The 27486-nt window shown below is 41.3% G+C and overlaps 1 protein-coding gene across 5 annotated transcripts in view; it reads right to left on the bottom strand.

Annotated features, from left to right (window-relative positions):
• The window catches only part of LOC123980102 (bone morphogenetic protein receptor type-1A-like), a 60374-nt gene extending 40351 nt beyond the window's left edge, over nt 1-20023 (bottom strand). Inside the window, exons 1-2 of one of the 5 annotated variants that reach the window (XM_046064329.1) lie at nt 19735-20023; nt 9061-9152 (exon numbers count right to left, since the gene is read on the bottom strand). The gene's annotated coding sequence lies outside the window, so the exon portion shown is untranslated. Of the gene's footprint in view, nt 1-9060; nt 9153-18576; nt 18601-19734 lie in introns of those variants that run through there. The other 4 variants (XM_046064328.1, XM_046064332.1, XM_046064331.1 and 1 more) reach the window with 4 other exon arrangements.
• Between the last annotated feature and the right edge of the window lie 7463 nt (nt 20024-27486).

Raw genomic sequence — 27486 nt, 5'->3', positions numbered from 1 at the left:
TAACAAAAACATTCATTTTCGCCGTGTTTTTGGAACAAAATGTTCACTAATCCAGGCTGTGACTGACAAATGACCAAACCCCTCAGTAAAATCTTTCAGAATATAGTCAGGAAGAAAACTGTAAGGTTTGGGGTCTGTAGGAGATTTTAGACTTCGAGGATGAGAAATAACTTCAAAAGATGTAAAATTCCACACATTGGTTCGTGAAAATCAATATTTACACAGCCAATTTCTTATAGAAATCTACAGACGCACAGACGAACTGAAGGAAAATAAACTACTAAAAAAAGGTGTATAGTGGACTAAAATGCCAAACTCAAAGCTCAAAACGGTGAACAAGCCAACGGGGTGACGTCATGTTGACTGCGTCCGCTTCTTTTATACCGTCTGTGGTGAAAACAGGATTAAACTGCTCCCGGAGGTCAAAGGTCAGGGTCAGCAGTGAGCAGCTAGTTAGCAGAGAGGGGGTGGAGGGCTTGAACCCGCCTCCTCCGGCTTCACACCACGCCGCCGCCGCCAAGACTAACACTCAGCTGGAAAATGAACTGGAGACAGTGTGGAAAACTGTGTTGATGAGTTGACCAGCAGCTCAAGAGAGAGCGAGAGAGCGTTCGGCTTCAGCCCATGGGAGGAGAAAACGGCAGCGGTGGGGATTCAGCCGGCGAGTTATTATAGAACAGACCGGGAGAAAATAGATGTCCGGAGACGGGGGCTGAGAGCGGTCACGAGGTTGGCTAAAAAACAGCTGCTGCCTCTCCGTCCAACACACACACGAACAGCTTTAGTTTATGGATGGAGAGGCGTTGCCAAGAAAAAGAGACAGACGGAGGGAAAAACAGATCCTGCTCTCCCACACACGAGCAAGAGGACAAACACAGAGCTGCTATTTTTATGTGAACAGCTGAGTGAAACCCTCCCCAACACTGCAAATAAATAAAACAGAATAAAAACCACACTATGCAAAACACATCTGTGTTTTCAAGTCTTTTATTCTTCAGCGAGACGACGAGACACTTTGCTCACGAGACGACAGGGCAGCGACGATAACAATGCTTTCATTATCGATTAACAACAAACAAACGGTGAGAGCAAAGGATGCAGGAGTACATAAGTATTATGTACAGGTGTACTTGGGTTTAGTATACAGTATATTCACAATATGAACATATAACAATTGATTTTTTTCAGCAAACAGCACCCCCACGAAAGAAATAGTCACATTTCACAAAACAAATGAACTTCCTCCTAGGATGGAGTTGGAGCAGGGAGGTTTGCCTGAATATAAAAGCCCAACACAACATGTCTCAGCAGCATCGCTCGTGTCCATGAGCCAGCGATGCACCTCAGAATAGATTAAAACTGCAGTGTTTTCACAGTTTAATGTGAGCTTTAGATGAATGTTTTGGTGTTGGTCGGGGGGGTTTGGGGCTCCTCCCCCAAGAAAATGTTACGTTTTCCAATGACAAATCTGTAATTTCACATCAGATTGGGCCGTTATTTTCACCATATCTCTGAACAAACAGTTGGAAAAGCTAGAGCAGATAATAAATAACCAACAGCCACAGATCAGTCTGCTGGAGGAACTCCAAGCTTTAGATCTGGAGAAAGTAATCTGGTTGGTTCTGATGCTCCACAGTGATTTTACAGTGATGGCACAGCCTGTTTTGGGCATCACCCCCTGAAACCCTGTTAATATGACCTCAGAATCATTATAGACACGACTGTTCATGTTTGTGTCTTCATTTCACAGCTTCTGACATTTGTCTGTAGACATTAATATAAAAAACAGGCAACATGAGAAACCTCCTCCCTTCTGAGCTGCAGTTTATTTGCACATTAAAATCCAAACAGAAACGTCTCCTCATCGGCTTTAAAGGACGAGTTTGCATCACTGATTAGCTTTGCTAACCTCAGCTCCTCCGGTCACCTCCGTCCTTCTCTTTTTCAAAACCACTTTTTCAGACTGAAAACTGAAAAATAAATTTAATCAGTCCGCAGTCTGAAGGGGAGATGTTCGCTAACTCAGCGCTAACCGGCCTCACTTTTCAAGCAGGTGGGAACTTTTCTTGGTCTTGAGAAGCTAACGCGCTGTAACAGACACCGTACATTTACAGCCAGAATATTTGCATATAGAGGAAACACTGAATGTGAACAACTCTGAAATAATTAAGTTTTCTGTCACAGAGGAGGAAAGAAACCAGAAAATATTCCGACTAAGAAGCTGGAATCAGAGAAATCAAGACATTTTATTCTTAAAAAAGCGATGAATCCAATATCAGAATAGTTGCAGATTAATTTAGTGGTTGCCATTTAATCGATTACTCGACTAATAGTTGCAGCTCTATGAAAACGAGACTTTAACCTTATTTTTATGAAATCTTCATGGCTGAATTTTATGAACATTTCAAACATTAAACGGTTTTATAAACAATTTCCTGCATTCAGGTGAAGATTTCTGCACCAGGTCACGGTGGACATGTTTCTAAATTGTGTAAAGGTAAGTTAATATAAAAAACATTCAACTTTTAACCGTACTAAAAAGAGAAAAGTTGGAAGCTGGAACTAACTGGCAGCATGAGGATTAAACAATCTAAACTGTCCTTGATTTATTTTCTGTGAGCTGCTCAGCTTTTGTTTTAGAAGTTATTTCTATGCATCTTAATATTGTATTTCCCTACGTTTCCCTTTGAGTGTCAGCTGAATAAATGTAAACGTTAACAACGAGCAGCCGACTGATGATCTGTTCCTCACAGACATCGGATGTAGGCGTACTTAGAAACAACCACATTTAATTTTAAACTTCTGCTGAACATTCGACCGCTGGAAAAGGTGGTGGGAGGACAGAAGCGGTGTTTCCACCCGCCGACGACTTTCATTTAAAATGTCACAGATCAGCTTAATGGAAAAATCTGTCACATGTCAAAAGAGTCTATCAGATATTAAAAAATGCCCTTATGAGCCAACAATGACCTAGATTTATCTTTTGCCTGTGCACTTAAAAAAAAAAAATTGCTTAACCTTATTTACAATACTCATGTCATCATTGATTATTTTTCCTCTATAAAATATCAAAAACAGTTTGAAAAAACTTCACATTTAAGTGGCTGGAAACTGCAAATATTCTGCATTTTGGTATTATTTACAATATATTCAATTATTATCATTAAATCGTTATTTTATGATGTTTCGGCTAACGAGGCGATTAATTCAGTGAAAGAGAGAAAGGAGGTGTGCGGTTGTATTTTGTTGTTTAAGGGCCATGATGGAGTTTCCGGCGGCCACTAGCGGTGCGGTGCTGAGGTCGCTACCAGGCGTGTGCTCGTACGCGTGCTCGCTTGAACTCGTGAGCGAGCAGAATCTGAAACACAACCGCTTTCATACAGAAATACATACAATACAAACAGAAACGCAGGCTGCGGCTTTTCTTCAGATGTGATCAGGCTCTGTTACTTCAACGTTCCCGTCTCAGAGATCAACACCGGCGCAGAGTGACGGGGTCTACAGGCAGGCAGGGACAACAGACAGAGCTGGAAACTCAGCTAACGTTACAGTAACAGTTTCATCAGCTGCAGGTTGAACTAATCCATTACATGATACGCGGTACATTTACTGCATTTAGCCGACGTGCTACATCGTTAGCTCGCCTGCTGCTTTCAGTAACCATCTTTAGTATCTGTGAATCCGTCTCCGGAGGCTCGGCGACGTCAGCACAGCTACATGATAACGAAACGTTTGGTGAGCTGGACTGAATATTATAACGAGACTGTGTCACTCTTTATAACAGTCAGACCGCAGTCAGTGACTTTACTGTAACTAGTGACGTCTCTTCCTTCCTCTGGGTTGTTGTGAACGTTTTGTAGCAGTGTTGTATATTATGTGGGTCACGTTAGTTACAGCGACTGAGAAGATGTATATAAAACAAAGCAAACAGCTGTGGATCCGTGCTGAATCACTATAAGTTAGGCTAGTAAACAAATCGCTCCACATCTGCTTTTTACCGTTACTTCATTTCTTGCAGGCTAAATCAACACTGACATTTCACCTGTGGTACACATGATAGTAACAACATGAGTTAGTTGGTGAAATAATGTGGAAAGCGACACAATTCTGCACCGGATAACGTTAGCAACTGCTCTGCTAACGTGACTCTCCGTGTTTTTTCGGCCTTTCAGATGTTCACTGTTCTTACTCGACATCATCTGAACCTGTTCTGATGATGGGCTTCAGCACAAAACCTGAAAATTAAATGAAATCAAAAACTTACATATAGCCCCTTTAATAAGAAAAATAAGAGTAAGAATACATCGAATTAAAGCTGTACTGCCGGACTTTCGCCTCTCAAGGTTAAATGTGTAACTACAGCACAGGAAAGGGCAGAGGCTAGCTGGTTATCATGCTAACCCCTGCAACACGTAGACGTTGCTTCTTCACATTCTGTTCTCACACAGTGCACCTTTAAATCTGAAAATCTTAAAAATAAAACGGAGAAAATACTTTATTGAACGAACCAGCCTGTCGTCATGTCAGATGATTTCCCAGAGTTCCCTGCGTTAACAGCCCAGCCTCAGTAAAAGCAGCAGTGCCGTCGCTCTGGGCTGTTTACACTCTGCTATTTAAAGGAAACCCAGCAGTGAGAGAGACGCCGGGAAACAGGAAGCCGCAGAGGGAACGTCTTACTCCACACTGACCTCATCTTCACTGGACGTTCCTTCTGCTTTTTCGCTGCTCACTTTCCTTTTCTCACATCTGCAGGCTCTAAAACATGACACGAGATCTAGCTGACGGACAGCAGCACAAGTGGAACCTGACTCTCTGTTCCAGCGCTTAAATTATGAGCAGGAAAACAAATACTTTTCCAGACGTTTGAGCTCGTTCCCCAACTCTTCTTGTACTTAAAATTATCACATTTGTTCTGTGGCCTTTTCCAAACCTGCAGAGGCAGCAGAGTAATGCTCTTATTTTACTGACTGGCAGTAGCCTTTATTACTGCAGGATTGGTAAACACAGAGAGAAACCGAGGCGACATTTGGTACTGCGGTGAACGTTGATGACGTTTCTTACGTCTGTTTTGAAGCACCAGATGAAATTTCAAGTGACACATTTAGGTGGCACCGAAAATCTGAAAACATGTCGGTGCTAGTTTTGCTAGGTAGCGAAGGTGGAAGACAACAAGTGCAGCTGCAGCGACGGCGCCGCCTCGTCAAATAGGAAAGAGAAAGGAAACGAGGTGAATTTCACTGGTATCAGCAGGAACCGGTTCAGTAACAGCAAAGAGCGGGAAGAGAGAGACAGAAAGTGTCCATGAAAACGCCAAACAGCGCGTCTACTTTAACACCGAGCTAGCCTACAACAATCACACGTCAATGCTTCAACATCTCAGCGGAAAGTCTGTGCATCCAGTCCACAGACACAAGATCACGAAGGCCAGTAAAGTTAATAATGACTTTCTGTAATGGCCAGTTACCCATGTACATCAATGTGGTGGCTAATTATGTCGTCTAGCGAGGTTCTGTTCAAGATATTAACCAACGCTGCGGGCCTGAGCTTCTTTCATGTTATGTCTTCTGTCACAGTTCTTGTCTTCTTATTTCTTGCCATAGAAAAGACACTAACAGCTTATGTTATGCCTGAGCTGTAGTTATAGTTCCCCTATTTATATTAATTCTGCATTTTAGAAATGTTTTTCTTTAAAACCCGAGATGTAAAATGGCACTAAATGGGTTGCGGCAGTCCTGTGAGAGATACTTTGCTGTCATGTAAAGGTGCATTCAGTTAGTTAAATTGTTAAGCAAAGGTTGGTTATTTTTCTCTCCATGTAAAACCCAGTGATTTTAGGCGTGTCAGAAATTCAACCACGCGTTAGTCTGGCAGCATGCAGTTGCTGGCTGAGTTCCACGTCTGTTTTGAAGCATAAACTGCTCCCAGGCGGCTGGTGGTTAAATGTAAATTCCTGCGCTGGAGAATCGACGTGTCGGATGAAGGTGTGAAACCACAGTCCGACTGGAAAAGCTGCGAAACAAGTCGTCCCCACGTAGGAGGGCAGGCGGAGGTATGCAGGCTGTGAGGAGACAGAGCTCAGCAGACTCGGCTCGTGTCCCGGAGGTTCATCAGCCGAGGTGAAGACTTAAGGCTGAAAAGATGTGTTTGGACTGTTGGGCGAACCTGGAGGATGTTTACAGACCTCACCTCTGCCTTTTATTGCACAAAGCAACTTAGGCAGCGTGACGTAAAGTCAACTAATCAATTAATAGACGGACAATATATTTACTGACGAATCAGTGACGGGGTTTGTTTACTTCATAGTTTGCTTGCTTCTGGAAATGTGTTGCTCTCACAGCAGCACCTCTGTTCAAATATTTTAACCATTCTTCACTCTGACTTGTTCATCTGAAAGCCTCGTAAGCAAACGTGCTTCCTGCTCGAGCCTGTTTAAATGTATCCGACACCGTTACCAATGAAAAAAAACTACTTTACAGCTAAATAAATTCCCCATTGTTTCCCGTCCTTATACGCGTCACCACCTCCACATGTGAGCACATCTGCTTTAACATATTTTTGGAAATACATTTCTACAGTGGCAGGCAGCGACCCCGGGTGTAACCATGACCCTGAAGGTTTGCGTCCCCGTCTGTGTTAGTTTTTAGTCCAGTGGGTAGGAAACTTTACTGTCTGTTGCTAGCAGGATGGCCCTCCTACATTTCACCCAAAAACAGCGGCAGCAGGCATGAGTGTCTTGCACGGCGGGCTGGACGCCGGCAGGAAGTGGAGGCGAAGCGTTCCGACTCTGATCGCAGCAGTTAAAAGCCGGGCGGCAGTTAAAAGCTGGGCGGGCTTTGGCAAAACCAACAGAGGAAGACGAGAGCAGAGGGACGAGTGTGGAGGCCGGGAGGAGAGGCTAATGCCATCAAAGTCAACCAGCAGCCAGAGCTAATTGAAATTAAAGACCAGAAACGAGGACGCGGGGAGGGAGGGAGGGAACGGCGCTGCTTTCACAGGCGCAGTGGGAAAACTCAGCCATGAGGTCTGAGGGCTGGAATGATATTTGCTCCTGGCTGCAGCCTGCCGGACGGCTGAAAACAGAAAACCGTAGGTTTACCAGCCAGACTCTAAACATACACACTGACAGACGCCATCTTGCTTTCAAACATCTCTTCAGACAAACAGTGTCGAGTGTTTCGTTCCCTCTCATCAACTCATTTCCACAAACCCCGCGTGAAGAACGCAAAAAAAAAAGTTGCTTTTCCAACATTTCATCTCATCTGAGCAGATTCAGCCTCGCCGCTCAACGGCCGACCACCAATCACAGTAAAGCTGGTCAGACGGTCTAATCCGGACGGGGAGGAGACGGCTCTGTTAGTGGTAAGCTGACAGGGGTCCGGGGGTCAGGGGGTAGGAGGACTCAGGGGTCAGGGATAGAGGTCAGGGGCCACGTCACTTCAGGGGGATCACTGCGCCTATAAGGCAGGAGGATTAGTGAGAAAGGAAAAGAAAATCCCGCCTCATCAATGAACTCTATACAACCGGGACGCCTGGCGGCTCAAGACCGCCACGGCTCAACTTTACCGTCCCTGAAAGGTTTCCGCTCTCCGTTCAAGCTACTGGTTTGACTTTGATAAAAGATTTCTACCTGCACTACTCAGTTTTGAGCTCGTGTTTGTCTTTATATGTTGCAGAGATTTGCATTTAATGACAGGTAGTTAAGCTTCCTCAATCAGTGTTCAATCGATGCCGAACAGCTTCGTCCAGTAGCCTAAGCTTTTATTTTGAGATGTGTCTGAGTGAGAGAAGGTCCTGTAACCTGCCGCAGTGTTGGAGGAAATGTAAAAGTCTATAATCAAGGCTTATTATGAACACAGAGATGAATGGACCCCAGAGAGAATAGCCAATAAAGAAAGAAAGAAAACCAGAATCGGCCAGGCAAAAATGCTATCGGTGCATTTCTCTTAAAAAATGTAAAATAATTCTAATAGATTGATTCGTCTGCACAAAGAAACCAGGGTGGTTTAAGTTAAAGTCGCCCTACATAAGAAGCAAGTCGTGGTTAAAAGGCGTAGAGCTGCAGCGATTAGTCAATTTATCGATCAAAAGAGAATTAATTGACAACTATTTTGATCATCAATTAATCGTTTCAGTCATTTTTTTCAAGCAAGAGTGTGAAAAATGAACGGGTTTCGGCTTCTTAAACGTGAGAAACTGCAGCTTATTTAGTCATTTATGATGAAATGAAGAGTCTTTGGGTTTTGGACTGTAAACTATCAGTTCTTTTAAATTAAGACTGAAGACTTTTCTTTTTACCGCTGCCTTTAACTAGTAGATTGATAAGTTACACTGCACTGTAACTTTTACTGTCCTGTTTTCTTTGTCTTTTTCTTTTTACCATTGCTTTTAATTAAATATTTACATGGTGAGAATTGAGTGAAAAGATAATGAGAGTCAGATTGAACAGAGTGAAGGAAGTGGTCTTAAATCTCGCGCCTGAGTGATTTGCAGGAACCTCTGTCCACCTGTAAACGTGCAGGTGGGTCCAGAGTATAACTGGATCAAAGCGGTCCTGGTTTCTCTATAGTGTCCGAGGGTTTCTGGAGTTTCGGTGGACCCAAAGATTGCTGTGGACCGAGTACAGTACAGAGTACAGTACCGTGAGTACAGACTAGCTAGAGAGAGTAGTTTAAGTGTACTTCTCTGTTTATTCTCTTTTCAAAATAACTGTAACTCAGTTATTTGCTCAACCCCTCAGCCTGTATTTATTTTCCGTTTAACTCTTTTAACCCTGATTGTAACACTGCACTGTAACTTTTAGTATTTTTTAACGTGTATTTTTTCAATTTCCCCATGCTGCTTTTAAACTTTTTTTTAATATTTCCCTGTTGCTTTTATGTTTTATGTAAAGCACTTCGAATGACCTTGTTGTTGAAATGTGCTCTACAAATAAACTTGCCTTGCAGGTTGGACTATATGATGAATCCTGAAAATAATCGGCAGATTAGTTGGTAATGAAAATAATTTGCAGCCCTTAAGATTTATGTAATTCTATGTCCTAAATCGGGTTTTATTTCTTACCACTTCAATAAAATGCTGTAAAGCAGAGAAGGAAATGGCGTGTCGCTGCGGCCGGCCCGATCTGACCTCCGGGGGACAAACGCTGGACGAGACTGCAGACAAAACACAGCTGAGTTATTTACTACAGTCAAAACACTATTCCCTGTTGTTCTGTAAAGTTGTGAGCTCTCTAAATATAAAGATCTGATTTCATTCCTGCGGTTTGGCGAACCCTTCACATTTCTTAACCCTCTAGGAATGCAGTCGCTGCCGTCACGTGACCGCGCAGAAACAAAAAAAACACACACACACGGCCGCAAATAATCACATTTTCATGTGTGGCGGGTGAGAAAAAAAAAAGGCAGGTTTGACTTGAAATAGATCCTGGCAGCGCCTCCGCCCCCCCCCCCCACTCCCTCCATTAGGAGGAGGGGAACGCTTTCTCCGCTACCATCGAGCCACTGTGGTCGGGTGATCTGAATTATTCACTGGGTGTATTTAAAGCAGGGATCGATACCATTAAAGGACAGCTGGAGCCGCTGAACAAGGAGGCTGCGTCGACCTTCAACCGAAAGCCCAGAGAAGGAAGGCATCATGGGAGAGCTTTCTGTTTGGCTGCAGAGATTACAATCAGTTTCAAAACATCTGAAGTCATCAGTGTGGGCTGTGGGACGTCACGGAGGGTAGACCGAATGATTAATCAATTAACAAGGTAATAATCTGCAGATTAAGTTAAAAAGGAAAACGGCAAGAAACCTGGAAACTTCAGCTGTAAAGCTTTCCTGATGCTTTTATCGACCAGTTCATCTCAGGGGACGAACGAAATCTATAAAGTGCTTTCAGCAAGAAAAATCAAAACGTATAAAAGAGAAAAAAAACTCCAAAACAAACAAGATACAAAACCATTAGACAGTCATTTCTGTATGTTTAAACTGGGCCTTGTTTTCACATATGTTGGTTCAGAAAGTTGAGAATCCAGACAGACGGGATGCGATCAATCCAAATATTCAGCGCTTGTGGGACAAAAGTTATAAAATGCATTTCTCTAATTCCCATCAATCCAGTCCCCGACTTCCCTGAGATTTGTATCTGAAGGACTGAAGAGCAGAGAGAGAGCTGACGCCTGATTGTCTCTTTGCTGGAAGGATGTTAAAAAGCTAAAACGGGCTCAGACTGTTACACCAGGCGTCTGACTCCCGGTGATGCCATTTGTTTCCTCGTGAGAGGAGAGTTGTTGCAGTGAGACGCCGGCGGAAACGTGAGTCAGAGTTGGAGACGGGAGTTTGTTGTGTTGGAGTAACGTTAGGAAATAAATTCTTGCTAGCAGCTCCTCTACGTACACGACAAACTCCCCTCCCTCGTTTCCACCGGCGTCTTGCCGGGCTCCAAACGTGCGCTCACAAATCTGCCGTGTGAGACTAAAAAAAAAAAAAATTCTTGGTCCAACTGGAACCAAACATTTTGCAGGACGATTTTTTGTCGGCCGAATCGCTGTGTCCGTGCTCTCCCTAAAACTCACTGGCGGAAGAAGGTGAGCCAATCAAAAGCAGCGAAGTGGCGCTGGATTTATCATTTTAAACTGGCAACGCAAGGACCCTCACATTTATACTTCAAGTGTGTTGGTGTCTGGGTTGCTTTGCAGTAACTCCGCCAAAGCGCTGGCTGGCGGTGGGGTTTCCTTCCCGTTTGGCCCTCTGCTGACTTGAATGGGGGTTAAATAATTATCGTGCGACTCTTCTAGACTTTCCAAATGTTATCGACCCAATGGATCAAACTCTGTTAGTGAAGCGAGTCATGTTGCGGGTTGTTTGGCCGCTAGTAAAACTGGCTTCAAAGCACACGACGCTACCAAGCCGACCAATCACTCTTCTTGTCCTCGGCGTCGCCGTGATGTGTAGTTACATTTTTCGGGTGGCGCACGTCAGGCTCCTGTTTACAATCATTTACATATCTATGTTTGGGAAATGACAGAAGTAGGGCTGAACGATTTGGAAGAAAAAAAAATCTAATAGCAATTTTTCTGCCAGATTCAATTTGTGATTATTTAAAAAAAAAGTTCTGTTAAAGTTCAATATTTACTGCCAGTCTATTTTTGACTGAAGCCACGTCAAGCAGCACGGAGCAGATGAACCGGGCAGGAAGTCAGACACAGAACGGCAGAGAGAATCCGGTCGATTTTCAAGATAAAACACCCTGTGGAGACTCCCGAACGTATACATCAACAAAACAGACAAAAAACAAACAAACAATTAAAACTACGTAGCCTACCGAAACATGACAGAAGCACAAAAATCAAATTAACAAAATCTGAACAAGTCAGCAACAATAGGCAGGCAAACGCTCTTATTCTGAAATGCTCCATGTGGGATATGTAGGCTGCACCGAGCGGAACGAAACACAAATTAACAGCACGTCAACAACGTAGGGCGGCTAAACGCTCCGGTCAGTGCGAGTTGAGCCGCTGCCTGTGTCTGATCGCCCGAACGCCACGTTTTCCTCCCGTTCGTTTGTTGTTGTAAAATGTGCACGCCCCGCGGCCGCTCTGACTGGTGAGTAGGACCGTAAGAGGAGGAGCATGGCACTTGTGATTGGTTAGCAAGTCTAACACACAAAGATGACAACGGAATCTGGACAATTAATCTACAGTTTAATCGCAGTTTTGGACAACCTAGACAGAAGGTTGGAATATGAAGGTGCTGTGAAATATTTGGGTTGCGGTGCACCTAAATGAAACCAGTGCAACAAATGCAGGTAGTAAGTCTGGAGCACTGGACAGGCACAACTACCAGCTGCCAGCCTCCACTACACGGATTCAAACCTTTCTGTACCTGCTAGACATTTCAACATATGTGGGAACAGGGTGCAGATGACTATCGCCGCCGCTGCAGACGCTACAAGTGTCTTCCTACTTCACGTGGACTAGAGCCGGCCTCTCCGCTTTCGCTTCCACAGACACGTTTTACTGATTTCTGAGTCCAGGTCTGATCCTTCGGCTTCGGCCGTGTGGAGAAACTAAAGTCTCCCTGAAGTAGTTTCACCTTTGCCTCACATCCAGGGGAATGAAAAGACACGGCGCAGGATATAAAACCTCCCTGCAGGGATGGAGGGGGGAGGTGAGGGAGGTGAAGAATCGTCCCTCTGTGTGCTCAGCTCCCCATTTACTGCCTTTATTTATCTGCTGCAGCAAAGAGGGTGGACGTATGATGGAGGAGGAGGAGGGGGGAGGATTGCATGTTTTCCTCCCTGGCTCAGCCACTCTGTCTCCAGGCCACCGGGGGGGAAGAGGAGGAGGAGGGAGGCGAGGCGAGGCAGACAGAGGAGAGAGCGCTGGAGACGTGAAACCTGATCTCCTTCCCCTACCTCCTCCCCTCCATCCCTCCTGCACCACTGCCACCTCGCCAGAGAGCCTCCGAGACTCCCTCAGTAATCTGATCCTCGGCCTCTGAGACTGGAAACACACTCCGAGAGAGAAGCAGGGAGGAAAAGAAGAAATGGAGGTGAAAAACAAGGGGAAGGAAAGGGGGGGGGGGAAGAGAGAGAGAGAGAGAGAGAGAGAGAGAGAGAGAGAGAGAGAGAGAGAGAGAGAGAGATATCCCTGAGCTCTGCCTCCAAGTCTGGAAACACTCCCAGGAGAGAGAAAGCCGAGACGAAGGAGAGGAGGGAAGAAACGAGCAGAGAAAACAAGACGACTGCAGACTAGAAAAGGAAGAGAAAGAAAGGCCCGAGTTTGCGAGCTGTTTTATAAAACACACAAAATGTGAGCTGATGCTCTTCCAAAGTTAGTTCTGGTGCTGATGAAGAGAAAAAAAATCAAGATTTAAACTTTGCTTTCAGGGAGACGGTGCTTCTGCACTGAGAAGGAGAACAAACGGAACAGAAAAGAGAAACGAGGATGAAGAGTCTGACAGAGTCTGACAGAATCACATGCCGTTCGGTCAATAAAAGAAAAAACGAGCTTATTCACACCCAGCAGAGCGCTGATGTTTAAGGTGCTGGACAAACTGAAAATTAAAAAGTGCGTGCTGCTCTCGGACACTTGGAAACATTTGGAAAGTCTTGAATTACTTTACCCCCGTTCAAGTTAGCGGAGGGCCGACAACACAGCAAAATCCCTCCGCCAGCGTAACAGCAGAGCGACGCAAACACCAACTCACGAATATAGTCCCTGTAGGAGTATAAATCCAGCGCCCCTTCTCTGCTTTTCATTGGCTCCCTCCTTCTCCCACGAGGGGAAAACACGCACAGATAAAGAAATAACTGTCCTGTGAAATATTAGCTGAAACCAGCGCGTCCCAGAAATAATTCCATCGCGCTTGACAGATTTTTGGTCGCCGTGAGCGTTGAAAATAAAAGCGGCCAATGTAAAGAAAGGGTTTGGTTGGATTTAAAACATTTGCTCTACGTGCTGCCGGCGACATCCACCAACGTGTCCCTGAGCGGGCCTTCAAACAGCCTTCAAACTCGAAAGAAATAATGATTTGATATTATCGATATCCAAAGATATGAAACTTTTTATCGCGATAACATTTTGGGCCGTATCGTCCAGCCCTAGGCTGAAGGTGTGTTTGTTAGTCTGAACCCAGCCAGTTTCTCCCCGTCTAGACTCCACCAGCATCGGCCTTTCCCTGGAGACCGGTCTGGTCCCAGTCCAGAAGTCAGGACTGACCCCGGGCTCTGCTGTCACCTTGTAAGAATAGATCCGCGGCTGAGCGACAACACAGACTAATCAGAGGGAGAAAGAGATAACGTGGCGTCTGTCCTCAGCAAGAGGCGACAGCACAGAAAAGAAAATGTGGCGAGACGTAGGGCTGCACAATATATCGTTTCAGCATCGTCATCGCAAATGGGCCCATGCGCAAAAGTCACATCGCAGGACAGTGCAACGCCAAGCCAGTCAAATTAACTGTTTAAAATATCTTTACAGCATTAAAGCTCAAGAAAGGATGGTTTGCACTCAAAAAAGTCATCAGACTAAAGAGACATTTCAGGGGGTTTTTGTATTATTATTTATTTCCTATGCAGTTTCCCTACAAAATCACCTCAATCATTCGGGGATGCTTAATGGAGGAATCGAAGTCATCTGGTGAAAATTCCTGTTTGTTTTTTTTAATTAAGAAATATTGTGCAGCCCTACTTCCAACGATTATAAAAACAAGTTCATCCAATTAAAACAATTATTGTGCGCACGCTGTTGTGTGTAGAATCAAACGTTATTCGTCTTGTTTAATCTCTGTTTCTACAACAGATGAGTAATAGGGTATAAGTTGTACAGGAGAGACTTAGTGTTCCCTTCAGGGAAATAAAAAAAAAATAACGTTATCGGCCAAAATGAGCTTTAACAATATCGTGCATCCCTGGTCGTTCTTCAGGTAACGTTTCCATAGATCTGAAGATCTTTAGGACATCTGAAGACGTTGCCTTCGGCTTTGAGAATGTGTCATCTGTGTGATTAACTGATAATGAATATAATCGTTCTTCTTCTCCTGAAACGCCACCTCCTCAGCAGCCATCTCCTTTCTCGCTCTCTCTCTCTCTCTCTTGTTGTGGCCCAGCTCTCTCGCCCACTGTCAGTCTGTTATTTTGGTAACGGAGCTCCTGAGCTCGGCTGAGGAATGTACAGCTGTCTGACATACGGATAATGCTAGATTTTTAATTTCTAACACCACCTTACCCCTACTGATATCTCCCCCTCACGGGGAGGGAAGTCGACTGACTGCATGAATACAGGCGTGCAGAGCGACTCTTTGTAAACTGAAGGTTCAAAGACACAAACAGTTTGAGGTCAAATGTATAATTCTACCACTGAACAGCAGGAAAGGAGACGTCCTTCTGGACCCGTTCGCGTCGTCGCCATCTCTTTTTAAAATGCATTTTTGTTTCAGCTGGAATGTGACCTTGCTGCTGTTTGGACATGTGTAACAGCCAGGTCAAACAGGTTCTGCCCGCTGGGATCCTTCCTCCCCTTCATGGCGGCCATTAAGGCTCCGTCCACACGACTGCGTGTTCGTTTTAAAAACGCACACCTTCTGCTACGTTTACGCCTCCGTCCAGACTGAAACAGAGAAGCTGGAAAACGCCGCTGAGCACCGTTTTGGTTTTAAACTCAGGGGTATCGCAGGTGAAAACGATGACGCAGACGCTCGCGTTTGGCTTCCTGACTGACTCTCATCAGTCACGCTAAGCAGAAACACGATGCTGCTGACTTTGGAACGACTCCCAGTCTGTTATAGATAGTACAAAAGACACGGGAGCTGCAGAGCGCCCTCCGATGGACAAGACATTCAACGACAACGCGACTGATTGGTCCGTCTCTCCTGTTCTTTTCTAAACGGTCATTTATCTGCTGTTGTGAACACAGATACAGATTTCTCTGGGATTAGATCACATCTGTAGTTGCAGCCCCAGATTCTCGCCTGCAGAACTGAATTAGCAAACGCATGCGTACGTTCAAAGAGCCGAGGCGTCCGACAGGTCCTGTGACTGTAGATAAATTGTTTGTTGTTGTGCTGCTTGCTACCTGGCTGTGGGACTCTGTTACTGTTTCATGCAAATAAAATGTTCTGTTGCTGCATGCAAAGGAGGTCTCCTTCACACACAACCATCCTGTATACAAAATATGACTTTTAATCTCTAAATAGAGCAGAGGACGGCAAATTTAGAGTTTCACACTCCTGCTCCGAGACAGCAGCAAAAACAGGAAGTAAGGAAACCACCTATTTCATGAAATGCTGTCACTTTATAAAGAACTGTCATGGGTAAAAAAATAAGCTGATGACTTCCCCTTTTTCAGAGGAGTGTTGTCTCGCATCACAGTGATGACTGATGGGTAACAATGTTTTATAAAGCTTTAAGAGTAGTTTAATGCTGAGTGTGCAGATACCTGGGTCTTTACTTCTAAAGCTGGGTTTCACATTATAATTGCAATTGTAATTAATTGTTAATAAACTTGAACAAAAAAACCCTGATTTATGAAACTGAACTCAACTTCTGGCTTTTTTTATATATAAAATAATAATAATAATAAAGCTGGACTCAACAGTGACTGTGCAGCCAAACAAAAAGGGTTCATCGTGATGGAAAATGCAGTAACATGACACCGTGAACAGGGAGCGCTTGATTTGAGCGCTCACACAATGCAAAGTATCAGCAATCACACTTGATATAAGAACGAGTTGTTGTGGAAGCCGAAGACCGCAGACATTTAAATGATGAAACGATCATCCTCATTTCAGTAACAGACTTCCCAGCGAGCGGAAACGAGCTGGCCGAGGCCGGCGCCGTTGTTTGCATGATCCTGTTTAAATCTGAGCTGAAATAAAAAAACTGTAGCTGGAGCATTTATTCTCATGTCATTCGGGTCATCGTAACATAACTGAGCTTCGGCATAACGTAGGAGGAGCTGACAGGATGACTGGCACGAGTGGACATAAAGCGCTGGAGCAAAACGTCTTTGCACTAAAAATGAGCATATCTAAACAAAAAAAAACAACAAACGTACAAATAACTTGAGGAGCGTTGATAAATATTTTGTTCATCTTTCTACATTTAGAAATCTTTTGGATCTATTAAATGTTATATGTTTTTTTTTCTTTTAAAATAACACAATTTCAATACTTTTATCAGTAATAATAGTTTATAGACTTACATAAGCTTTTAGCTTAGGTTGTACAGATTTTATAGATATGAAGCATTTGAAGATACTCCAAGAAATGACATCCCAGTAAGCAAAAATACCAATGTAGTCACTTTCTTTGTATAACCAGAGTTCAAAGGGTTAAACTGTGCTGACCTGAAGACAGAGAGAGAGTTATGAGACTTACAGCTGATAAATCTGTTCACCTATTGATTACTTGGTGCTTTCAGCAGTTTTTCCCTGGAAACTGAAGCTGCTAATCGGGACCGTTTGGTTCCCAAACAGAATCAGTTAATGAGCGGACTCCTGGTTTATATTAAAAAGAAATAAAGGAGCTTCAGTCATGAGAGCTGGACGACACAACGCAGAGGTCACATTCGTTCAGCTGCTTATTTATCACGAGAAAACAACATTTAAAACTAGTGAAAGAGCTTTTCTGTTTAACCCGATACATCCTCACGCCGCTGACATTACAGGTACAGTCTGTGACAGAGTTCACACAACAACCAAACAAGACGTCACGTGATGCTGCTGCTCGTTTCTGTAGTACCGGTATGTTTGGGATGACATCATCCCTAAACGAACATGGTCAAAAACCCTTTCAGGCTTTAAAACAAGTCACATCACATTTCTGACACAAGCTGATGTTTGTTTCTTGTTTATGTGATAAATAATCAACATAAAAAAAGCTTTAAAGCCGAGATCCTGAGCTGCTGTGTCACATAACGCCCGTTCAGACGCAGTATGTAGGGGCTGAAATGATCAGTCAATTTATTGATTAGTTTTAGATAACGCAGTTCTTTAAATATAAACAGCATTGCTTCTGGCTGCCCAGACTAACACTGGAAAAACACATCTGTACCACAGCTGCAACTATTATTTTCATTATCGATTAATCTGTCGATCATTTTCACAATTAACCGATAAGCTGCTTGATCTGTGAAATGGTTAAAAATATCACTCAGTGTTTCCCAAAGCCCAATAGGACGTCCTCAAATGACTTCTTCTGTCCACAACCAAAACATATTCAGTTTACTGTCACAGAGGAGGAAACTAAAAGAAAGAAAATATTTAAGAAGCTGGAATCAAATTACTCTCAAAATGCTGCAGCTCTAATCTGCTGCGTCAGTGTAAACTGAATTTATATATTTGGGTTTTGGAGAGAGTCAGTGGTGACAAGTGTTTTCAGATGATTTACTTCAGTAAAAGTACTAATATCACACTTTAAAAACACTCAAGTAAAATCCTGCACTGAAAATGTTGCTGAAGTATGTCAGTATAATTAGGAAAGTCTATGTCCTGTGCCTGTTATATATTATATATTAATGTACTCTTCTTCCTCGTTAACGTAAAGCTGGATGTTGCTGATCAGACTGCAGCTGATGATTCTTTTCATTCTGGATCAATCTGCTGATTATTTCCTCCATTTATCGCATTTTTTAAATTGTAAAAATAGCGAGAAGCCCAAAGTGACACCTTCATAAGGTTTTGTTTTGTCCAACCAACAGTACAAACCTCAATGTTATTATAAATAAATTTAAAGAATTAAAAAGGAAAAAGAAGTAAATCGTCACATTTGTGAAACCATGAAATGTTTTTACATGAAAAATGTTGCCAGTTAATTCTATATCTATATCATATTTTATAAACTCTTCGTGTGTTTTACTTTGTGAAGTAACTGAAGCTGTCAGATTTAACAGGGGAGTAAAAAGTACAAATCTCCCTCTGAAAGTGGCATGAAATACTCGAGTAAAAGTAAAAGTACTGTAACGAGCTAAATAAAATAAAAATAAACTTGATTTCACAACAAACATCAACCCCGTAACTGATCCGTTAATCAAGTTATCATGTCATCATCAGGTGAACTAAAGGTGGCCGGACTCTTTACCTGCCTGTTCACTCACCTGAGAGCTCAGGCCGGTGAGGAGGGGACACGAGCAAAGGTCTTGATCCGGAAAACACGAAGCCGTGGCGGCATAAACAAGGGAGAAGTACCCGGGGAGAGGCTGACACGCACTGCGGTTACTAAACCAAACACTTATTAGATCATTTGTTTGTTCAACTGCGATAAAAATAAATAAATCTGAACATTAAAGTTTGGCCCCAAGAAGGAAAAGTTAGCAGACGAGGCTAACTTACCAACCAACAACACACACCGGGGGTTTTAACGACGTAAACGGCCAAAAGTTAACGTGATAAAACAACACTTTTATTAACAGACAGATTAAAAGCAGCTTTATTAAAATATAAAATAAACTCTCACACGCTTCGTTATTTACAGGTGAAGCTAACGTTAGCAGAGAGACTGCTAGCTTAAAGTTGGTAACTAACGACTTAAAAACGTTCGTAAATAACTTGAGTGGAGAGAAAAAAAAAAAATAGGTGCGACTATTTAACATTAAACAGATTAAATTTAAATTGTTCCGGCTGAAGACGTGCTGGTTTAATGTTGAAGCTTTACTATAATTACAGGGGAGATGTGTGAACTATGCGGCGGAGTCAAGCTAACCGAGGAATGTGGCTAACTCAAGCTGTAAATACCGAAAACACAAAACTCTCCTCTGCGGCACAGATTACCGCCATAAACAAGCAGCTGAGGTGTTAATTCACTTATTTATATATGACCTGCGAGGGAGTATCTGCTAGTAAACTGTGATTTTTTTTATTTTTTTTTAAATAGCAAAAGCAAACACAACTTCGTGCTGCAGCAGAAAAAGCGAAGCAAACTTTTTCCACGACAGCAGCCCAGAGAGGACCCGTCTATCTCCTGGCGCTAACACACACACCAAAAAAAAAAAAATCTGTTCGCCAAACTCCAGCTTGTTTTTTGGTAATTTAATTCTAAGACTATAATATAAACTTAATCGTTTAAGTTACTCCCAGAAAATCTACTTTAAAAATACAAACAGATCAGTTTTTTAAAAAACGGCTATTATAATTAAACACGACATAGTAAACATGAAGCATTCTGACCCAGCAGTTAGACGCAGCCCACAAAAGTCGGGATCAGAGCTGCAGGCAGGGAATGAAGTTTTTGGGATCTTCGTTTGATTCTGCCTTACCTTTATTCTTTCTGTCTTTATGTTATCCCGTGGGTGCAACACTCCTCTCGACGCTATTTCATCCTAGATGTCCCAAAGTCCAAAATTCCCACCAGAAGAAGGTCGTAATTTCCCTGTTTTCCTTGCAACACTCTCAGCGCAGCAGCGTTACTCCCGGCGGCTTTCCGCTCACTCGCCCTGCGGTTTGGCTGCGCTGCGGTGGAGGAGAGCGAATACCAGCCCGACAGAGATCTCCTGTGACCGACGCGATGGATCACTCTGTGGTTCAAAAACAAATGGCCGAATTTCCGGTCGGACAGTGTGGGCGTTGACTCACACGTATGCGCACGTTTTTATCACCTTTCAGGTATCTTGAAGTCGGTGTCGAGTTTAAAAGTGGACATTTTCTAATGGAAGTTCTGCGGAATGAAGCTGTGAGGTACGCTGGTGCAGGACTGCAGCCACCACAGAGGACGTGTGTCCAGTAGTCGTGTTTTCTCGGGATTTGTTTAGATTTTATAGACTGATTCCAGTATTTTTAGACTAAAATCTGACTAATAATACACCAAAACAAAATTCTAATCCTCTCCCGCTCTAATATACTGTGTCGGCAGAAAACAAACCAAGAGCAATGCACATGTAAACATCTACCTTTTCCAGTGTTCTTTCCCTACACATAGTTATTCTTTTATAACGTGCATCTGTTTATTCCTTATTTATATATCTTACAGTTTTGTCAACTGTGTGTTTATGTCTATGCAAATTCCTTCTAGGTATAAAATACTACTTGGCAATAAAGCTCTTTCTGATTCTCCCCAAAATACTTTTTTTAATGTGAACCTTATCATCTTCTTGTTGCTGCTGTTTACATTCAACCCAGATGCAATTTCAATACATGCACTGTAGTATGTACTTAAATATGTATTTAAATAACTGTATATAGCCTATTGTTTAAAGTTCTGTGTGTTTAGCATGAAGGGACTAAAAACTTTCTGTTTGTTAGACAACCTTGTGTTGTTTAATGATAAATAAACAACCTAAAGTACTCAGTATTTTCCCGGCCAGACTTTTATTCCTGGCAGCGTGGAGAAAGTTTTGAACCAAAATTTTCTACCTTCATTCTGGAAAATTAACTATGCAGAAAATACATACAGTTCACTGATTGAGAAATCTAAATAATAAAATAAACTAAGGCTTTATAAATTGTGTCTGGTTTAAGCTGTCAAGGGGGGTTGTGATAGTAAAAACAGAGTTTTCACCTGTATCTATGGTTTTACAGCTGACTCGATCAGCAGATGAAGACTCTCAGATGTTGTTGAAAGCTCTGGAATAGCCTCGTTACAGTACACATCTCGTAGACGTCATGAAACTCAGTATTTCTTGTATTCTTCGTGGTGATAATTCAATAATAATAGTGTATTAATATGTATTCCTCACTGAAAAAGCAGTGTTTATTTATGAATTAAGTTTTAAATATATGGACGAGGCCAAATCTTTTTAATCTCACAGCTTCCAACATAGATGTGCTGCCAGAACCATGTACATGAAAGTAACTCACTGTACATACCTCAATATTTACATTGAGAGTTATTAAATTAAATTAGCTTTTAGTCTCCTGTCACAGAGGCAGAGTGAGAGCTCTTTATTTTTTCTCCTCCTCTGTGTCTCCAACCACTGTCTGCTGTCCAGCTCTGCAGAGCGACCTGCGGGCTTTTATTTTGAAATCAAATCTAAAAGAGATCCAGGAGCCCTCTGCTGTCGATGAACGGGACATCATGCAAACTAACTTTACTACTAAAAACAATAATAACCATCATAATAGAGTAATAACAATGATAATAATCAGCCTTAATAGTACACAGGAATGAAGGTCATACTGTAAGCCTGCATGTTGCAACACTCACATGAAACTCATTTCTCTGAGGTCCCGATCTGTGTGTCACAGTTTCAGAAAAATAAGAAGTGATAGAGGAAGGTTTTAGAACACCACATGATTTTAGTTTTTGTGTAAATCTTAAGTAGTTCAAGTCCTGTGAAAAACTTTAAATGGTTCAAAAGTTAAAAACAACGTTTACGTCACCAAAACAGACATTTTCAGATCTAAAATGAACAATTAAATGAAGGAGTTTTGTTCATTATTTCACGGTAGGATCAACCGATGACCAGCTGCTCTGTTTGCCTTCATTAATATTATATAATGTAAATATATAATATAGTACAAATAAAGCTTCTGAGGGTGCACTAACAGGCTGTTATGTGTTTCACTGCTGCAGAATAACAAGAGAGAGTAAAGACAAAGTTTAGGACAGCAAAGCCGAGAAACAATGTAAATTTCAGAGATCTACAATTTTCAGCAACTTCAAGTTATTCTGCAGCAGTGGAAGGAAATGAAGCCTTGGAAACTCGCTATATATACAACTAAGAGTGACAGATGTAAAATGTAAAATAATAAACCTTTAGTATTAGAGCTGATGTGATGGGGAACAATCTGAGAGTTAAGAAATAAAGTTTGGTATGATGTGATTAGTTTGGCTAGACTGGATTACATGTGCATTTCTGACTGACTGTGCATCTATCTATCTATCTATCTATCTATCTATCTGATAGATAGATAATATACTGCAGTTACAACTTTCAATAGTAGTTTATGGCAGGTAAAGACCTGTCTGTGCCTTATACAAACTTGCCTGTTAAGTTTTACTTTGTTCAAGAAATAATATAACCATTTTGCTTCTATTGACTTGTTTCTCTAAATATTTCGAGTTTATTCTCAAAATGTAAGATTCTCCTCCCTAATACTGTGTTGTAGACCTTTTAATTCAGTATTCAGACATGTTTTCCTGCAAACTCCTCCTTTTAGCTCAGATTTCTGGCTTAAATCACATTATAAACAACCCGAAATACGTATTTGTTTGTCACATGCTGACCCTAAATCCTCTTAGATCAGAGATTCCTTTAGGTAAAATATCTGTTTAATAGATCAAGTTTGAAACCAAAGTCAAACAGAAGATCCTGCAGGACACAGCAGCATCTTTAAAAGACAAGAAACCTTTTACAGCAAATGTTTTAACGTGTTTGAAATGCTCACTTTATTCAACTTGCAACACAAGTATTCTTCAAATATTTAAAACCTGTTCAACAAATGTAGTAAAGCTGAGCCTCTAACGACCAGGAGAGTCTTAATCTGGTTCAGCTTCTTTCCGTCCTTGCTGCCGCACTTCAGTAATGTTTCACTTCCAGCTCATTGACACCAAAACCAGTTCAGTCGCTCTTATTAATGTTCTCTTTTTCATGCCGTGACAAACTGTGTTTCTGCATGCACACATTCACTCTCTGAAAAAACACACAAACTGTATAAAATATCCAAAGTAAAAACTGTACACCAGCACACACATCATCCCCAGTGTGTGTGTGTGTGCCAGTCAGACAGACAGATCACAGAGTGGCACGAAGGCACGATAAGCTGCAGGGAGACGCCTGAAACGTTAACAGTTTCCCCACAGACACTTGTCTCAAAGTCGTTTAAGTTCATCTGAAAAACACCAAAGCATTTATTCAGGGTATCTGAGGCTCTGTTCACACTGTGAAACATCAGCTTTCAGATCACAGAATGTGTTTACAAGTCTGATGTTTTCATTTATTTTGTTTAATCTTTAACGGGGCATCGTTCAAAGTCCCTGCAGCGAACAAAGAAAGGGTCTGATATTGATCGTTATGTTGCAGTTTGTTGAGCTGCAGTTCTTCTAACGGCCACTAGGTGCTGCTTAAAACACACTGCCAGTATTGAATTGAATCAGAAACAAGTAACTTAAATTTCTTTCTGTAAATACGATCATTTATTTCCACACAAAGTTCAGCTCTCAGAAGGAGGATTCACTTCTTCTCAGTAAAGTCTGAGTGGAGGGTTGGAGGTTAACGTTGTTCAGCCGTGATGTCTTCTTTATAAATCTCTGTAGCTACACTGCGCTATTGATGACAGATGACTGTGACTGAGTCGTTGGTTGCAATTTGCAAATCTCACCACTAGATGCCACTAAAACTTACACACTGAAACTTTAACTACATTACGTAAGTCATTTAATCTACGTGGTTAATGTTTGGTTAGGCTTAGGCACCAAGACTACTTGGTTAGGTTTAGGAAAATGCCGTGGTGTGGAAAAAAATAAGTACATTACGTAAATGATGTGACGGAAGTTAGTAAAGCTGTTTAAGTTAAAATCAAAACAACTCAACATTTACTTGGTCTCACATGACCCATCATGACCCATCATGCAGACTTCCTGCCTATTTATAATAGGCCACGCCACCCGACTACTCCCTGTGCTACCATTGAACATAGTGGAGCATTTAGCAGCTAAAGAGCCAGATATTTCCCTCAGGAGCTGGTGGAGAGCAAACACAGAACTTTTCTATGAAGTTTATCGTTCAATTCAACTTAAAAGATGATTATATATTATTGTTGTGTTCACTACTTGTTTCTGTTGAAAACAAGTGGACAACAAATCAATTACATTTAAACAAAAGTACATTTTGTGTCTCAGCCTAAAATAATTACATTTTTCATAAAAGTAACGGATAAACAATGCCTCATTTATTTATGTGGCACTAATTGGCCCCAAAAAGGGACATTTTTTCTGTTGCCTTGTATCTTTAAGGGATGTAAGTTGTACCTTATAGAGCCCCCAAGTCCCAAAAGATGATATTTGTATTTGATCTTGCTTGTACAAGACAAAAGAAAAGAAAAAACATCATCTTTTGGGGCTCCAGGGGCTTCGTAGTATTCTGCAATAGTCATTAAAACAAACTAAAGGCCTGCAGTGTGAACGGAGCCATGAAGTGGCCTTGTAGTGAAAAATATCACTGTAATAAACAGTCAAGCCCTAACAGTTCAGGACAGCAACAAACATTAACAGAGTAATTACAAAAAAACCTACAACTTCAACACTCAAAATACATCTTGTGATTCCAAACATCCTCAAAACAAACTAAAGTAATAATCTGACGAGCACTGAACGCAGCAGTGATGATATATTAGCTTTAAAATAAATATCACACAGTCAAAATAGTCAATAAATATTAAATTCAAGGTTATCTTTTGCATAGTAACACTTACTGTACTGTGAAATCAAAGAAGGATTAGTAGCTACACGCCATATTACATCTTTAGAAACCATCAGCACTCTGCAGCAGCCTCACCTGAGCAGGTTCACCTGGAAAAAAACTCCAAATACGCTGAATTACTGTGTGACAGCAGGAGATACGTCCAGACTACTCATGATTTACACAGCACGTCTTTTTGAATCAAACACAAATGCTAAAATGTGGAAGTTTTTTTGTATCTCTCTGTAGTCATTTTGTATCTCTCTGTAGACGTTTTGTATCTCTCTGTAAACATTTTGTATCTCTCTGTAGTCATTTTGTATCTCTCTGTAGACGTTTTGTATCTCTCTGTAGTCATTTTGTATCTCTCTGTAGACGTTTTGTATCTCTCTGTAAACGTTTTGTATCTCTTTAGTCATTTTGTATCTCACTTTAGACATTTTGTATCTCTGTAGTTGTTTTGTATACCTGTAGTCATTTTGTATCTCTCTGTAGACGTTTTGTATCTCTTTAGTTGTTTTGTATCTCTCTTTAGATATTTTGTATCTCTTTAGTTGTTCTGTATAATTGTAGTCATTTTGTATATCTCTGTGGACATTTTGTATCTCTTTAGTTGTTTTGTATCTCTCTTTAGATATTTTGTATCTCTGTAGTTGTTTTGTATAACTGTAGTCATTTTGTATCTCTCTGTAGACGTTTTGTATCTCTTTAGTCATTTTGTATCTCACTTTAGACATTTTGTATCTCTTTAGTTGTTTTGTATAACTGTAGTTATTTTGTATCTCTCTGTAGACGTTTTGTATCTCTTTAGTCATTTTGTATCTCACTTTAGACATTTTGTATCTCTTTAGTTGTTTTGTATAACTGTAGTCATTTTGTATATCTCTGTGGACATTTTGTATCTCTTTAGTTGTTTTGTATCTCTCTTTAGACATTTTGTATCTCTGTAGTTGTTTTGTGTCTCAGTAGTTGTTTTGTATCTCTCAGTGGTCGCTGTTTTGTATTTCTCGGTAGTCGTTTTGTATCTCTCTGTAGTTGTTTTGTGTCTCTCTGTAGTCGTTTTGTATCTCTCTGTAGTTGTTTTGTATCTCTCTGTAGTCATTTTGTATCTCTCTGTAGTCGTTTTGTATTTCTCTGTAGTTGTTTTGTATCTCTCTGTAGTTGTTTTGTATCTCTCTGTAGTCATTTTGTAATTCTCTGTAGTCGTTTTGTATTTCTCTGTAGTTGTTTTGTGTCTCTCTGTAGTCGTTTTGTATTTCTCTGTAGTTGTTTTGTATCTCTCTGTAGTCGTTTTGTATTTCTCTGTAGTTGTTTTGTACGTCTTTAGTCGTGTTTTATCTCTTTAGTTGTTTTGTATCTCTCTGTAGTCATTTTGTATCTCTCTGTAGTCATTTTGTATCTCTCTGTAGTCATTTTGTATCTCTCTGTAGTCGTTTTGTATTTCTCTGTAGTTGTTTTGTATGTCTTTAGTTGTGTTGTATCTCTGTAGTCATTTTGTATCTCTCGGTAGTCGTTTTGTATCTCTTTAGTTTTTTGTATCTCTCGGTAGTCGTTTTGTATCTCTCTGTAGTTGTCTTGTATCTCTTTAGTTTTTTGTATCTCTCTGTAGCCAGTTGTATCTCAGTAGTTTTTATGTATCTCTGTAGTCGCTGTTTTGTATCTCTCAGTAGTCGCTGTTTTGTATCTCTCGTAGTCGTTTTGTATCTCTCGGTAGTCGTTTTGTATCTCTCTGTAGTCATTTTGTATTTCTCTGTAGTTGTTTTGTCTGTCTTTAGTCGTGTTGTATCTCTGTAGTCATTTTGTATCTCTCGGTAGTCGTTTTGTATCTCTCTGTAGTCATTTTGTATTTCTCTGTAGTTGTTTTGTCTGTCTTTAGTCGTGTTGTATCTCTGTAGTCATTTTGTATCTCTCGGTAGTCGTTTTGTATCTCTCTGTAGTCATTTTGTATTTCTCTGTAGTTGTTTTGTCTGTCTTTAGTCGTGTTGTATCTCTGTAGTCATTTTGTATCTCTCGGTAGACGTTTTGTGTCTCTCTGTAGTCGTTTTGTATCTCTCTGTAGTTGTTTTGTATCTCTCTGTAGTTGTTTTGTACGTCTTTAGTCGTGTTTTATCTCTTTAGTTGTATCTCTCTGTAGTCATTTTGTATCTCTCTGTAGTCGTTTTGTATTTCTCTGTAGTTGTTTTGTATGTCTTTAGTCGTGTTGTATCTCTGTAGTCATTTTGTATCTCTAGGTAGTCGTTTTGTATCTCTTTAATTTTTTGTATCTCGCGGAAGTTGTTTTGTATCTCTTTAGTTTTTTGTATCTCTCTATCGCTAGTTGTATCTAAGTAGTTGTTTTGTATCTCTGTAGTCATTTTGTATCTCTCGGTAGTCGTTTTGTATCTCTCGATAGTTGTCTTGTATCTCTTTAGTTTTTTGTATCTCTCTGTAGCCAGTTGTATCTCAGTAGTTGTTATGCATCTCTGTAGTCGCTGTTTTGTATCTCTCAGTAGTCGCTGTTTTGTATCTCTCGTAGTCGTTTTGTATCATTGTGCACCTTGACTTGTTTTTCATATTTGACTAAACATGGTTCACCTGCTGGAATGAGGCCAGTGGAAAGAGTCACTGGTCATGTTTCCAAACACACGTATGTTACATTCACTGCCAAACACACTTCTAACACATGTCAGACAT

This window comes from Micropterus dolomieu, linkage group LG12, assembly GCF_021292245.1.
Source record: "Micropterus dolomieu isolate WLL.071019.BEF.003 ecotype Adirondacks linkage group LG12, ASM2129224v1, whole genome shotgun sequence".
In the NCBI taxonomy this organism is placed as follows: domain Eukaryota; kingdom Metazoa; phylum Chordata; class Actinopteri; order Centrarchiformes; family Centrarchidae; genus Micropterus; species Micropterus dolomieu.
The sequence above is the reverse complement of the archived record's forward strand: the minus strand, read 5'-3'. Positions and strand labels throughout refer to the sequence as shown.